The sequence below is a fragment of the Lissotriton vulgaris genome, chromosome 3_2, assembly GCF_964263255.1.
Source record: "Lissotriton vulgaris chromosome 3_2, aLisVul1.2, whole genome shotgun sequence".
Lineage (NCBI taxonomy): Eukaryota > Metazoa > Chordata > Amphibia > Caudata > Salamandridae > Lissotriton > Lissotriton vulgaris.
Window position 1 is genome coordinate 179,082,685 of NC_141690.1, and position 16,178 is coordinate 179,098,862.

A 16,178-nucleotide genomic window follows, 5' to 3' on the forward strand; every position below is an offset into this window, starting at 1 on the left:
TATGCAAGTCATTTTACCTAGTAATTTGGCACAAATCACAATTTCTACTGAATTCAAAATCATCTGCAATAATTGTGCTCCGTTTATAAAAATCAACATTCTAGCGTGTAAAGGGTCGAGTGTGCAATTCATCACACCCTTCACATAAGAATGTGGCTTGCAGCAGTGACTCCAAACCATCACCCCAGAATTTACAAATGGGATTTTCTTTTCAGATGTTTAAGCATCTTACTCCTACCTTCACTCTAGGAATTTTGCAAAATCTCATCAATATCAAAATTGTTCTTGACGCTGGATTTGAAAATTAGTGTGAGTCATAAAGGAGTAGGCCCTTAGAACTCGTGGACCTGGGTCAGTAAATCAGTACAAAGAAGGAGTGGTCCGAGTTGCAAATCAATTAGTTTACAGGTTATTCTGTATTACTCCATACAGACAAACACCACATATTCATTTCACTGAAAATAACTGAACAATTTAAAAGATGAAATATGCAATATTCGAATTCAAATTGCATTTATTATTGCAATAATTTCTTCTGAAATGTGTTCAACATGGAATGTCTCATATATCAACAACGTTAGTTCAATGTAATTGTGAAATCATTACATTTAAAGTGCTCTCAGTGAGAAAGGGGAGGGAAGTGCAAAAGTTGTGAAGGACTGGGTAAAGGTGGTGTGACATTAAGAACATCACTTTAAAATCAAATACGCCTTTACAATCAAGGTAGTATAAATGTTCCCAAATCACATCACACATGGGTAAGGTATATTCATTTCTTTAAGTCCTATGGTGTGTTAGGTTGGCGTAGTCTACGTTTCGACCCCCATGTACGCTTAAGGGTTATTCATGCCTCATGTTGGGGTCTTCGTCAGGACAGTGGATAGAGAGCCTAAAAGACAGTGCAAAGGCTAGAATTAGGTTTCTGTGTGGTGAACTGTCTGAATATAAGAGAGAGAGTGCAGGAAGTACCTACATCGAATTGACGGTCAACTTCTGTGCCGTCGTCTGTTGGACCTGGGCGTGCTCCTTGAGATTCTACAATACACAAATTGGAGAGAAAAGGTCTCAAAGGACTGTCGTTGGCTGTGGAGCCAAAAACATCGGGTTGAAATAAACCGTGGAAGACTTACTTGGACAGTGCTCCTCATGGAAGAATTGACAGCAACTTGTCACGTATGATTGTAGTGGACATTCTTTAGGTTCAATGCACAACGAGCACCGTTCTGAGGAATTAACACAATAGGCCAGTCGGTCAAAAAAACGCTTAAAAACCGCAATGGCGGAGGAGGAGCCTAGCGACGAACGAAGATGGCCGCATAAGCTCTCGGCTCCGTCGACCTCCGCCTGCTGCTTGAAGATCCTGACATCTATCCTGCTTTCGCGCCTCACCCCGTGCGGGGTAATCTTTGCTGACACTGGCGGTGTGGTCCCGAGAACTTTCCCACCCGGATCGGCGGAATTGTGCCGTGTGGAAGATCTTGGCCCAGAGTTGCCTGTAAGCCGGGACCTCGATTACTGACCCATCCTGACCCATGACTGATTACTTCCTGGGAAGCAGCGGCTGTTGGGTGCTCCAGACGTGGTCCGGTTGATTGACCTGGAGTGTTTCTCATCCCTATATTGGTGAGGTGCCTGCGGTCCTGTGTACACTGCGGAGGTGTGCGTATCCCGAGAGTGGCTGAGAGGTCGGGGGTCTCCTTCCCGGCGGCTGGCCCCCTCGCCGGGCTGGTGCCCCCGCCCGAGAAGCCCCGTCACTGTTCGGAAGTGAGCCTCCAACCCCCGCCTGCCCGACTTGCGCTTCGGTCCCCGGGGGAATCGGGTGCTCCGAAGTGCACTCAAATGTCTGGAACTGACCGTGTGGAGGCGGTGCGGGGTAATGAAGAGCCGTCTTTGAGGACCGTGATGGCCGCCATTAAGGAGCTGCGATCCTTCATGGCCTCTACCCATCAGAAGACGATCGAGGATGTCACCGACACAGCTCGATCGTGCGAGGACCCTGACCTGCCTGGAGCCCTTGAGCTGCCTATTATGTCTACGCCATTCCCGGCACTTACTAAACGAGACTCCCTTCATGTCGAAACCTCGCAATTATCGCCTGGAACACTGTGTGCTACCTACTGGACCTGTTGTCTCAGAGAGACGCCCGCCATTATCGGCGCATCCGTCCACTGATGTGTTTGTAGTCTTCTCCTATCCTGAGCCTACGGCTAATACGACCCGGCGGATGCTGCGAACGTCATTCGATTGTATTGACTTTGCCCTGAGTCTGAGATCGATATGGTCGTATTTTGGCTGGAAAACGGCGAGTGTCATGGCGGCGGCGGATCATGACGGACTGAGGTGCTTGATCGGTCTCTTTATGCAGGTCCACAGACTGGCGGGGACTTTTATTTTTCCCGGATACGTTCTGCTGCAGTTGGCTGAACTTATTGTGAACATTCAGAGGGGTCAAGGGTGAGACTGCTGTAGATCTCGACTTTGGGGGTGTGTGAAGTTCAGGGGATCCGCCATTTTGTTGCTTACGGGTGGTGGGGCGGTATCGGTCGCCTTCCCTGGGCTTTATTTCAATACCTTGCTTACATAATTGCTATACTTAGAACTGGGATTGTGCGCCGCAGGGGAGGGTAAGGGACAGAGGGCGAATGTGATTTTCTCCTCCTCCGTCTTTTTTCCTTCTTTTATCTTTTCCTTACTATCTTTTACATATTTCCCTTTTCTCGCTATATTTCGGTTTTTTTTTATGCTGGGCGACAGGCACGCTGCTAGGGGGGTAGGCCGTAGCCATTTGCAGGGGTGCAGGGTGGGGGATGGGGTATTATTGTTTTTCCGTTTTTTGTTTCTATGGCCCTTTTTCTTCATTAGTTTAACCGGACTCTCTGTTTCTTTCCCTTCTTTCTGGGTTTTGGGATCGGGGCAGTGTATTACCTGATTCGAATTCTCGACGTTTGACCGTGGGTTTCGCCCATGAATATTTTTCATTGAGCCTCTCCGTGTACGGGCGATGGCCGGGTGGGCTTAGTGTTTGATTGCACACGTATACTGATTGGCCCCCCTTAGTGATGCCGATAACTATATGATTTCGATTCTGAGACTGATCCCACCCTCTTTTCTTGTTTTCTGCTCTTTTTCTTATTATATTGAAATTCATTTCTTTTAAAGGTAACCATCCTGTTGTAAAATTTAAAATTAACCTCACTTATCCTGTGCAAAATTGTATGGGCCGCAATAGTTCTGGTCTCTAATCCTGCTGCCGTGCCTCCGGGATGTTCGGCTGAATGGCTGTGTACACCTTGTCTACAAATAAAGGTTTTCAAAAATTAAAAAAACAAAAAAAAACGCAATGGCAAAACTTGAAGCATACTGTGACTAAACCGGTTAAGCCAGACTTGCACATAAGCTATGATAATTGCTAAAGATCGGGTATACTGATTCAATGGTAAGATAATTGCTAAAGATCGGGTATACCGATACAATGGTTAGTGTATTGAGAGCCTAAATGGGATACTTAAATCGCGTTTGATTTCATACCTTGTCTGCGTGAAGCAGCAGCCGTCAGCACACGTCGCTCCCTCGGTGCATCTGGGGATGCTCGCGGTGCCGCCGCTGGATGCTAAGTGCAAAAGGGCTCGGCTACTCCGGGCCAATCACCGGCACGTAGCATAGAACGCCCTGTCAGCATGAGACGCGTGAGTTGGGGAGCGTCAAGAAAGATGCCTTTCTATGCTAAGGGGTCTACGTACTTCAAGAGGGTTCGGTCAAAAGTTAAATATGTAACATAATTGGTCTACAGCCGAGTCCTGGTCGGCCGCCGAGTGGTTCAAACACGTACTCCACATTGTCATGACGTGATATAATTATTATGCGGATGGGTAGGGTCCTTGTGAGTTTGCCCCTAAGAGGCAGGGGGTCTCGCTCGAAGTCAAGGTCTGTTTACTAATCGTTCATGAATGACAACCTATGGGGCGATGGAGTTCTCTCGAGTTAGCCTGAACCATTAGATGGCAATCATGGTATGTCTAAACGGAGAAACAAACTGATTTGGAAGGGGCTTCACAGTAAGCTAGAGTGCTGATACAAACATAGAGCAATATTATGCATATATAGCAACAAGTCATGCAATTTGAAAGATGTGATTAATGCACAATGATAACATAAGTCATGGTAAATACGTTTAGTTACAACATGAAGCCTGCACAATGAAATTGCTGACAAACATCATGTCTGTGGATAGGGCAGTATGAGGAGGAAAAACCCCTTAGTTCTGGATGTACTGGAACCCCTGCGCTATGTAAACGCATATCTACGGGATATAATGCTTACTCTGGATCTAAACCTGCCATTTGGGCAAAATTGGCATCTAGTTCATTTAGCCCTCTGTTGATAGTCTGGAATTTGTGCATCCATTTACACTCCCTAATGTTAAGAATAGAGTTCAGATTGCCTCCTCGCGGTCCCAATGTAATCTTTTCAAGTACAACCCATCTCATGGATTCTGGGGTGTGGTTCTTGTCCCTGAAATGATCAACAAGTGGTGCCCCTGCTGTTGAGCAACGGATCATGCTGCAGTGTTGGAATATTCGGTTTTTCACTTTTTGTTTGGTTTGCCCAATGTACATCAGATCGCATGGGCATAGAATGGCGTAAATCACTCCACTGGTGTTGCAATTAGTAAAGGACTTGAGGTCTACAGTAAGGTTGTTATGGATCACTTGCTTCTTTTCCCAACATGTTGGACATGCTTTGCACGTTGTGCATCTGAAATGGCCTACCACCTCTGGGAGATTCCAGAGTCCTTGGATAGTCGGTGCCTGCGGTGTGTCCAGCAATGATCAGACAACATGGTCCCTTATACTTTTTGCCTTTCTAAAAGCATGCATCGGCGGCTCGGGCTGTCTAAAATATCTGCAACCAAACCCCAATGTTTATTGACAATTCTCCTTCTTTCATTGCTTTTGGTGCACTATGTCGTTACACAGATCATTCGATCATGAGATGTTGGGCGTCCCTTCGGCATCAATAGTGTTGATCTGTCTTGGAACCATGCTCTTTTTCTGGATCTTTTTACAAGCCGCCTGGGATAGCCCCTGTCTATCAAACGATTGATGAGGTCCTCGGATTATTTGAAATAGTCCTCTTTCAGAGACCAATTTCTCCGGATGCGGAGAAATTGGCCGAAGGGCAGATTATCTCGTAGTCCTCTTGTGTGATGGCTCGTGTACCTTAAAAGAGAGTTTCTTTCCGATGGTTTTCTATAAAGGGTGTTGTCGAGATTCCCTTCCATCTCTTTTATGCTGATATCCAGAAAGTCAATAGACTCCCTATTCAAGTGCATTGTGAACTTGATGTCATCCGACTGACGTTCAGCCATTCCATGAAGCCATTTAGATCACATTCCTCGCCTGTCCATATCATGAGGACGTCGTCCATATACCGATACCAGGTGGAGATCATGTTTCGGTGTGGGTTGTCTTGTGATAGAATGCAATGTTGTTCATATTCAGACATGAATAGGATCGCCAGATCCGGGGCGAAGGCAGCGCCCATGGCAACTCATTTGCTTTGAATATAGAACTTATTCTGAAAAACAAAGACATTTTTGGTCATTGCGATTTCAAGTAGATCAATGATGAATTCAGTTGGGACCCCCGCTGGTTGTTCCCTCTTTTGTAGGACACGTTTCATGCACTCCAAGGCAGGTCTCTGTGGGATACTGGTGTATAGGGAGACGATGTCCATTCTCACCAGAAATTGACTGTTTTTATTTAAAGGGGTCTGATCAACTAAGTTAATAACTTGCATGGTGTCCCTGAGATATGTAGGTGTTACTTCAGCTAATGGTTTTAAGAATACATCTACATACTTGCAGAGAGGTTCTAGAAGGGAGCTGCAACCAGATATAATGGGCAGTCCTGGCGGTTTGACTGGGTTTTTATGTACCTTGGGTAGTACATATATGGTTGGTACCCTGGGTTGTTCCACGTTCAGGTAGTCAAATTCCTTCTTGGTCAAAAATCCTATCTCTAGTGCTTTCTTGGTAATTGCTAGGATCTCCGTCCTTATCTCCTTCATAGGGTTTGATGCTACCGGTCTGTCGCTTACCACATCCGTTAATTGACAGTAGATTTCGGTCTTGTAATCCTCCACATCCAGCATAACTATAGATCCCCCTCCCTCTGTCAGCCGGTTTAATCACCACTGATTTGTTATTCTTGAGCGTATCCAACGCTGTACGTTCTCCAGCGCTGATATTGTGCTTCACATAAGATCTTCTGTCACATGTTTTTAGGACGTCCCTCAGTACCACGCTCTCATATGTCAATATTTTATGAGAGACTGATGCCATGGTAGGCATGAATGTTGAAGGGGGTCGTAAATTTGTGAAGGCCGTCATGGCAGTTGATGGTCGGTTGGTGAAAAAGTTTTTTAGTCTTATCTTTCTGAAGAACCTGGTGAGTTCCGCTTGGATATTGAATCTGTTAGGCTGGGATGTGGGTACAAAAGATAACCCTTTACAAAGTACACTAGTTTCCTCAGACGTTAGTGTGTGGCTTGATAGATTGATTATTGGGCTAGATCTGGGCGTTGTCCTGGGGGTCCCCCCAGCTACCATCTGTAAGTCTTCCTCCTGGTGCTCCTCTCCCCGTGATCTTCTGGTTGGAATCGGACCTGTTTGGTATTCTGGCCCTGTTGCCTCCCTCCGTCCCAGTTCTGCTGGTTCTGCCCCCGGTTGGGGCGATTGTTCCATGAACCTCCTCTGCCTCTGCCTCTCGCTCTCGGTGGTCTCCACTGAGTGTCTCCTAAAAAAGGTGATTATGGCCCGCTCATGTGTTGTTGGGGTGGTAAACAGACTTTGACTTCGAGCGAGACCCCCTCTCTCTTAGGGGCAAACTCACAAGGACCCTACCCATCCACATAATAATTATATCACATCATGACAATGTGGTGTACGTGTTTGAATTACTCAGCGGCCGACCAGGACTCGGCTGTAGACCAATTATGTTACATATTTAACTTTTGACCGAACCCCCTTGAAGTACGTAGACCCCTTAGCATAGAAAGGCATCTTTCTTGACGCTCCCCAACTCACGCTTCTCACGCTGACAGGGCGTTCTATGCTACGTACCGGTGATTGGCCCGGAGTAGCCGAGCCCTTTTGCACTTAGCATCCAGCGGCGGCACCGCGAGCATCCCCAGATGCATCGAGGGAGCGACGTGTGCTGACGGCTGCTGCTTCACGCAGACAAGGTATGAAATCAAACGCGATTTAAGTATCCCATTTAGGCTCTCAATACACTAACCATTGTATCAGTATACCTGATCTTTAGCAATTATCTTACCATTGAATCGGTATACCCGATCTTTAGCAATTATCATAGCTAATGTGCAAGTCCGGCTTAACCGGTTTAGTCACAGTATGCTTCAAATTTTGCCATTGCGGTTTTTAAGCGTTTTTTTTGACCGACTGGCCTATTGTTTTAATTCCTCAGAACGGTGCTCGTTGTGCATTGAACCTAAAGAATGTCCACTACAATCATACGTGACAAGTTGCTGTCAATTCTTCCATGAGGAGCACTATCCAAGTAAGTCTTCCCTGGTTTATTTCAACCCGATCTTTTTGGCTCCACAGCCAACAACAGTCCTTTGAGACCTTTTCTCTCCAATTTGTGTATTGTAGAATCTCAAGGAGCACGCCCAGGCCCAACAAACGACGGCACAGAAGTTGACCGTCAATTCGATGTAGGTACTTCCTGCACTCTCTCTCTTATATTTAGACAGTTCACTGTCTTATAGGCTCTCTATCCACTGTCCTGATGAAGACCCCAACATGAGGCATGAATAACCCTTAAGCGTACATGGGAGTCGAAACGTAGACTACGCCAACCTAACACACCATAGGACTTAAAGAAATGAATATACCTTACCTATGTGTGATGTGATTTGGGAACATTTATACTACCTTGATTGTAAAGGCGTATTTGATTTTAACGTGATGTTCTTAATGTCACACCACCTTTACCCAGTCCCTCACAACTTTTGCACTTTCCTCCCCTTTCTCACTGAGAGCACTTTAAATGTAATGATTTCACAATTACATTGAACTAACATTGTTGATATATGAGAAATTCCATGTTGAACAAATTTCAGAAGTAAATGATTGCAATAATAAATGCAATTTGAATTCGAATATTGCATATTTCATTTTTTAAATTGTTCAGTTATTTTCAGTGAAATGAATATGTGGTGTTTGTCTGTATGGAGTAATACAGAATAACCTGTAAACTAATTGATTTGCAACTCGGACCATGCCTTCTTTGTACGGATTTGAAAATTAGTCCTAAAATTTATACGGCGTAGAATTCAGAGGATTAAGTAACTTTCCACGGTACATCTTTGGGCGGAACTAATAAAACAACTACAAACACATATTAAGAATGATAACAGGCCTCCCTGAGCTAGAATTCTCTTCTGAGTTACTCCTCCTTCCTATTCGTCTCTGGCACGCTCTAGTTTAGTGTGTGGCTCTGACCTACACCAAGATGCCTGAGCCCCAGAATGGGGCTCTGTAACCCTCCCTCTCCCTGTGTCAACAATAGGGGGGGGGCTCCAATTTGGATTGGTCGTTGCGAGATGGAATCTACAGCCCCTCTCCCCCCCAACCAATGTGTGCTCTTAGATTGCCCTGACTAGAGAATGGCGACTGTAATGTTGCTGTTTTGCCTCCAATGATTGGTTGAGGTGAGTGGGTATTGGGGGTGGGAGGTGGTAGCTGTTCATGTTTGCTCTGTAATGTTTTCCATAATATGATGCTCAACTATGTTTATTCTGTACTGATTACTCCTGCTCTTGCATATTGATATGTTAACCCCATTATGGATTGGTTCCAATAAAAAAAAACAAAAAAAAAAAACTTACTATGATGCCATAGGTCAGTCAGCCTGCTCAAGAGTTTGTAAAACAATTGATTAATTATGGGTTTGAATGAATAATGAATACTTTAATCTTTTTTTTATCAACTTTCATTTTAGACTTATTGATGAATCTTCGAACAGTATAATTATATAGTTCTTACAAAAGGCAACACAATTCTTAAATGTTCAATGGAAATGTTGGGATTCCACCCAATAAAGTTGCCATAAAGGTACTTTGGTCGTGGAAGGATAGCAGTATGAAATTCTTCTTCGGGATAGTCTAGGCTTTGAGAGCCTCATAAAGTACAATAAAATTCCAATAGTGAAAACGGATGTTTATGTAGAAAAGAGGCGTAAGGACAGGAATGCCACATCTATTGTATACGGGCAAGTGCCCAGTTGCATGTGGATCTGTTATCATGACTTATTTTGGTCCTCGCGTCACAATATGTGCACAGGCGCCGAGGCTTGTCCCTGACAATGAGAAAAAAAGCGCCATACTCTGAAAGGAAGGACAAAAGACAACCTCATGCTCTCACAGGTCCACAGTGAAAGACACAGAAGCACTTGAATGGTAAATACCCTATGGTGACAGAATAGGAGTTAGAAGGGTTGATGTTGGAAAGGTTAAAAATAACTTCTTGATAGGGAAACACTATGACTTTATTCTGCCTATCAAGCGATATGATTAAAAAGGGAAGATTTACAGACCAAATCTGGTTGTAATGAACCAGTCATCTGTATGGCTTACATGTTTCAAGCCACTCTTCTCAGTGGCTATGTTCAGGACCAAGGAACTAAGCTCCCTGATTCCAGTCCTAAGTTAAAGAGGCAGGGCGTGGACACTACATACAGTCTGCAGGCTCAAATAAGCATAGACACCTACTTGGTATGGTAATTTGTAGGTACCTGTTGCAAATAATGAGAGAGGTTAACCACTTCAAACAACACAAGTCCCCATACTGAGATCTTGCTTGGATAAAAATATTCATAAAGGAACTTGGTGCTGGTGCCAAATAGAACACCACCTCGACATGCTGATGGCAGGTGTCAAATAATGCAGATTCACATTAAAGTGTGCCTCGTGAACACATCTACTAAGCACACGTGATGATACCTAGTAGTGATGTACACAGTGACCACCCACATATAAAACTCAACACACTGAATTTTATGGACAAAAGAATGTAAAAAAGTATTTTACATACATACATTGGTCACAAAGTTGTGGAGGCAGTGTACCATGTTATGAACTGCAGTGTGACCAGACCTGTTATTTGTGTCATTGAGTTTGGGTACTGACGAATCTTATTTAACCTAGCACTAACATTAAAAGAGTATGATTAATCAATCAGATCATTTGTAAAGCGCACTACTCACCGTGATGGTTTCAAGGCACTGGGTGAGTGGGGTGGGGGAGTGATGCTGCTACTGCTCGAATAACCAGGTCTTGAGGAGTCTTCTGAAGGTTAGCAGGTCCTGGGTCTGCCGTAGGGGGATGGGAAGGGTGTTCAAGGTCTTGGCGGCGAGGTGGGAGAACGATCTGCCGCCGAAGGTCGCTTTTCAGATGCGGGGGACTGTGGCAAGCGCGAGGCCGGCGGAGTGGAGCTGGCGGTTGGGGGTGTAAAAACTGAGCCATCTGTTTAGGTATGCTGGTCCGGTGTTGTGGAGTGCCTTGTGTGTGTGGGTGAGGAGCTTGAAGGTGATCCTCTAGTTGACGGGGGAGCCAGTGCAGGTCTCTCAGGTGGGGTGTAATGTGACTGCGGTGAGGGAGGTCGAGGATCAGGCGTGCGGAGGCGTTTTGAATGCGTTGAAGTCGTTTCAGGAGTTTGGCCGAGGCTCCTGCGTAGAGGGCGTTTCCGTAGTCCAACCTGCTGCTGACGAGGGCCTGGGTGACCGTTCTTCTTGTTTGGGTGGGGATCCACCTGTAGATGTTGCGGAGCATGCAGAGAGTGTTCAAGCAGGAGGATGAGATGGCGTTGACCTGTTTTATCATCGAGAGTGTAGAGTCAAGGATGAACCCCAGGTTGCGTGCGTGGTCGGTGGGTGTTGGTACTGTTCCCAGTGCGGTCGGCCACCAGGAGTCGTCCCAGGCCAAGGGGGTGGGGCCAAGGATGAGGACTTCCATCTTGTCCGAGTTAACCTTCAGTTGACTGTTCTTCTTCCACTCGGTGACAGCTTTCATTCCTTCGTGGAGGTTGGTTTTGGTGGTGAGGGGTCCTTGGTGAGGGAGAGGATCAGCGGGGTGTCGTCGGCGTAGGAGATGATTTTGAGGTCGTGTAGTCGGGCAACGTGGGCGAGCAGTGCCATGTAGATGTTGAACAATGAGGGCTGGGGGATGAGCCCTGGGGTAGGCCGCAGATTATCTCGGTGGTTTCGGAGCGGAAAGGGGGGAGGCGGACGCTCTGGGTTCTGCAGGCGAGGAAGGAGGTGGTCCAGTCCAGAGCCTTGTTTCGGATCCCAGCATTGTGGAGGCGTGTGCGTAGGGTGCGGTGGCAGACAGTGTCGAAGGCCGTTTCTCCGTTGTCCAGCAGGGCCCTGATGTCATTGGTGGTGGCGAGGAGGGCAATTTCGGTGCTGTGGTTGCTGCGGAACCCGGACTGGGATGGGTCCAGGATGCTGTTCTCCTCGAGGTAGCGTGTCAGTTGTCTGTTGATGGTCTTCTCGATGACCTTCGCCGGAAACGGGAGCAGGGAGATGGCCCGGAAGTTCTTGAGGGGTCAGCCTTAGGTTTTTTTGAGTAAGGCATTGATCTTGGCGTGCTTCCAGCTCTCCGGGAAGTTTGCTGTCTCAAAAGGAGATGTTGATGGCTTACCAGAGATGGGGTGCGATGGTGGAGCTGGCTTTGTTGAAGATGTGGTGTGGGCAAGGGTCTGACGGAGATCCGGAGTGGATGGTGTTCATGATTTGGATGGTGTCGTCGTCGTTTATGTTGGTCCAGAAGAGCAGGGGATCGGTGCGGGTGGTGGCAGTGGGAACAGAGGTTTCAGTTGTTGTCGGGGGAGTCGTGACGTTGCAGCTGTCGTGGAAGTCTGCGATCTTGTGGTGGAAGAAGGAGGCAAGGGAGTCGCACAGGTCTTGCGAAGGTGGGATGTCGTTGGTGTTGGAACTGGGGTTGGAGAGTTCCTTCACGATGTTGTTGTGTGCATTGTTGTCTTTGAAGGAGGCCCTTTTGGCGGATCTGATGCGATGATGGGGTCTGCAGGTGGCCTTCTTGTGGGCTGCGTAGCTGTTCGGTGTCTGTTCACGGTGCCATTTCTTCTCTAGCTTTCGGCAGGTTTGCTTGGAGGCCTGGAGGTCCTCAGTGAACCAGCAGGCTTTTTTGCTGGTGTGTCTGTTGGAGGGCTTCTTGATCGGGGTGAGGGTGTTGGCGCAGTCGTCGATCCATTCTCTGAGGTTGCGTGCAACGATGTCGGGGTCGGTGGGGTCGGTGGGTGGGCTCTCGGTGAGGGTAGTGGTTAGCTGGTCTTTGGTGACTTTGCTCCAGCAGCAGCCGGGGATCTGTTGGGTGCGGTGGTGCGTGGTGGGTTTCTGGAAGGTGAAGTGGATGCAGCGATGGTCGGTCCAGTGGAGTTCGATGGTGTGGTTGAAGGAGATGTGGGAGCTTGTGGGAGCTTGCGGAGAAGATGGTGGCCGGCAGAGAGGGTGGGTGTTGTGACGAGTTGCCTGAGTCCGAGGTTCGCGAGGTTGTCGATCAGGGTGGTGGATTTGGTGTTGTTGTTGTTCTCGAGGTGAAAGTTCAGGTCCCGAGAAGGATGTAGTCTGTGAAGGCGAGGGCGTGTCTACTGACGAAGTCGGCGATGGAGTCGCTGAACTATGGTCGGGGTCTGGGGGTCTGTAGACGAGGGTTCCACTGAGGGTGGTGTTGGGGTAGGTCTGGATCTGGAAGTGTAGGAGTTTGGCGGTGCTGAGGGTGTCGTTGGTGTTGGATGAGACTCAGAGAGTGTTCCTGTGGATAATGGCGATTCTGCCTCCTACTCCGTTGGTGCCGTCCCTGCGGGTGATCTTGTAGCCGTCCGGGATGGCTATGTCCATGTCGGGTGCCGAGGAGGGGTTCAGCCAGGTCTCAGTCGAACACGGAGACCCGGGAGAAGAGGAAAGAAACAAGACGCTCACAGACACCAAGTCCGGAACAGGCTACGGAGTAATCCCTATTAATCGAGACATATCGAAATTTCAGATACAAAGTGACTGACATCTATACCTTCCCCCGGGCGACCCACAACAAGCGCATTACGCTTGCAAGCCATTGCACCTTACTTCTCAATAGAGATTGGATGGTCTTGGGCCCTTCCGGGTCGGAAGTATCACCGGAAGAGCGACCATATAGTCCAAACACAACCAATGGAGCCCTGAAGATTCGCGAGATGCGATGAAACACGTGTCGGCTGGTTGTTCACATGCTGTGTTGGAATAAAACAAGGAGACCAAGACTTCTTTATTGACACTTATTGAATTATTCATAATAAGTTGCATATTATTGTTGTTTCTCTGCATTATCGAACTTTTACATCTGGACATTGTATCCAAAAAAATATTTTTTTACCTGTCAAGTGTGTGCATAGGGTATGTTTTCTCGTGTCTACTGACGAAGTCGGCGATGGAGTCGCTGAACTATGGTCGGGGTCTGGGGGTCTGTAGACGAGGGTTCCACTGAGGGTGGTGTTGGGGTCGGTGTGGATCTGGAAGTGTAGGAGTTTGGCGGTGCTGAGGGTGTCGTTGGTGTTGGATGAGACTCAGAGAGTGTTCCTGTGGATAATGGCGATTCTGCCTCCTACTCCGTTGGTGCCGTCCCTGCGGGTGATCTTGTAGCCGTCCAGGATGGCTATGTCCATGTCGGGTGCCGAGGAGGGGTTCAGCCAGGTCTCAGTCAGGAAGGCGACTTCTGGGGAGGTTGAGTCGAGTAGGTCCCAGAGTTCAACGGCGTGTTTGCGGGCGGAGCGGTTGTTGAGGAGAATGCATCTGAGGTGGTTGCGTTCATTCCTGGTGGGTGGGTTTGCGTATCGGATGCTGGTGAAGCTGCAGTTCCGGCAGGAGAAGGTGTGTGTGTGGGTGTATACAGTGACCCTGCAATACAGGTGTGCTTGTCGGACTCTTTGTGCGGGTATTGGCAAGTCTAAGTACTTAAGCTAGTGGGATCTATTTGAATGCTTCTGATATAGCATGGCACGAGATGGAGGATTTAAAAAAAAAACTCTTATGGAGTATATTATATGCAGAAATGACATCCTTTACTCAATTATATACCATGTACATTTCTACTATCTGGTACATGTTATGTTTTCACGGATGTGAATTACATATCATGCACATTTCTACAATCTGGTACAATGGTATGTTTTCAATGATGTGGTAACAGCACTATTGATTAACAAATTAGTTTAATTGTGTAATTATTTCTATATCTGTCTTCATATTTCAGAAATTCAGGTATCCAATTATCTATAAAAATCCTAAACTAATAAAAAAATAAATCCACTCTAAATGGGCTACATTTTTAAAGGTACATTTATAAAGGAGTACATTTTTATGTTAAATATTAACCCCTTCCCCGCGGGGCATATTCCCTTGACCCGGTCACTCTACTACCGCACGGCCCCCGTGTGCCCGGATTCTGCTGCCGCTGCCTGCTTGGCCCTCTTGCTGCCGCCTCTCCTTAGGGCCCCTGCTCTCCAGGCTTGCCCTCGCTCCCCAGGCTTGCCCAGGCTTGCCCTCGCTCTCCAGGCTTGCCCTCGCTCTCCCCCGCTCTGCTTTCCCGCTCTTTCTAACCCCCCCTCTGCTCCCCGCCGCTGCTCTCCTGCGGCCCGCCCCCTTCTCCTGTCTCCCGCACCCCATTCGCCGCCCCGCTCCAGCCTCCCAGCTGCTCCTCCCTCCCACTTCACCATAAATGACGGGGACCGCGCGTACACGCAGCGGCCATGCGCAGCGTGCGCACCAATTGCGCGCCGAAGGCGCGCCAAAGGCAAGCCCGTCTATGCCCGTCCGCGTCTGGACCGCGCCTAGCGCCAGAACCCCTGGACCCCTCCAGAGCCAGCCAACCCGACTGAGCTTAGACGCCGCCACCCTCCACGCACTCAACACCGGCCGACATCCAGCCTGCTACCAAGCCACCCCGAAACGCACCCACGGAGCCTTCACCTGCCACGCCTGCTACTTCACCTGCACTCGGTCCTGGACCGCGCCAGCCAAAACAGCCGCCAACAACAACCACCTCAAGTGCATCCTGCTTAACACCCGCTCCATCCACAGGCACGCAGTCGAACTCCTGGACAAAACGGCACCAGACTTCACCTTCTTCACGGAAACCTGGATGAGCGCCTCCTCAGCCCCGACATCGCCATTGCCATCCCGGACGGCTACAAGATCATCAGGAGGGACCGCGTCAACCAGACCGGAGAAGGCATCGCCATCGCCCACAAAAACACTATCCGCATCACGACCAACAGCGACGACACCCTTGCCACCGCAGAGCACCTGAACTTCCAGATTCACACCGACCCCAAGACCACCCTCAGAGGAACCCTCATCTACAGACCCCCGGGACCACGCTCACACTTCAGCGAGGTCATCGCAGACTTCATCAGCTCACTCGCCCTCGCCTCCCCCGACTACATCCTCTTAGGAGACCTCAATTTCCACCTGGAGAACGACCAGGACAACAACACCACCGCCCTACTAGACAACCTCGCCAACCTCGGATTCAAGCAACTGGTCAACACCCCCACCCATTACGCCGGCCACACGTTCGACCCGGTCTTCTCCAGCAACCACATCTCCTTCAGCCACACCACCGAGCTCCACTGGACCGACCACAGCTGCGTACACTTCAACTTCAGGAAAACAACCAACCACCACCGCCCTCAACAAACCCCCCGAAGATGCTGGAGCAAGATCACCACCGACCAACTCACCACCTCCTTGCGCCTAAACCCTCCCACCAACACCACGGACCCCAACGAAGGAGCCCGCAACCTCACACAGTGGATCTCCAACTGCGCCAACACCCTTGCTCCACTCAAAAACCCTCCCAGCAACCTAAACAGCAAGAAAGCCGCCTTCTCAAGACCTCTGCAACTCTCTGCCACATTTTTTCACCGTAAGATCGTCGATATACACGACCGCTTCGGCGCTCAGAACACGTACCCCACCACCGAACCTACACCCCCCACCACCACCATGTGCGCCTGGACTCAGGTCAGCACGGAAGATACCACCCACACGATGAACACCATCCACTCGGGCTCCCCAGCCGATCCCTGCCCACACCAG

At 48.5% G+C, this 16,178-nt stretch overlaps 1 protein-coding gene across 1 annotated transcript in view; it reads right to left on the minus strand.

The window, feature by feature from the left end:
* MSANTD1 (Myb/SANT DNA binding domain containing 1) overlaps nt 1-16,178 on the minus strand; it is a 143,110-nt gene that overhangs the window by 4,285 nt on the left and 122,647 nt on the right. The window lies entirely within an intron of this gene.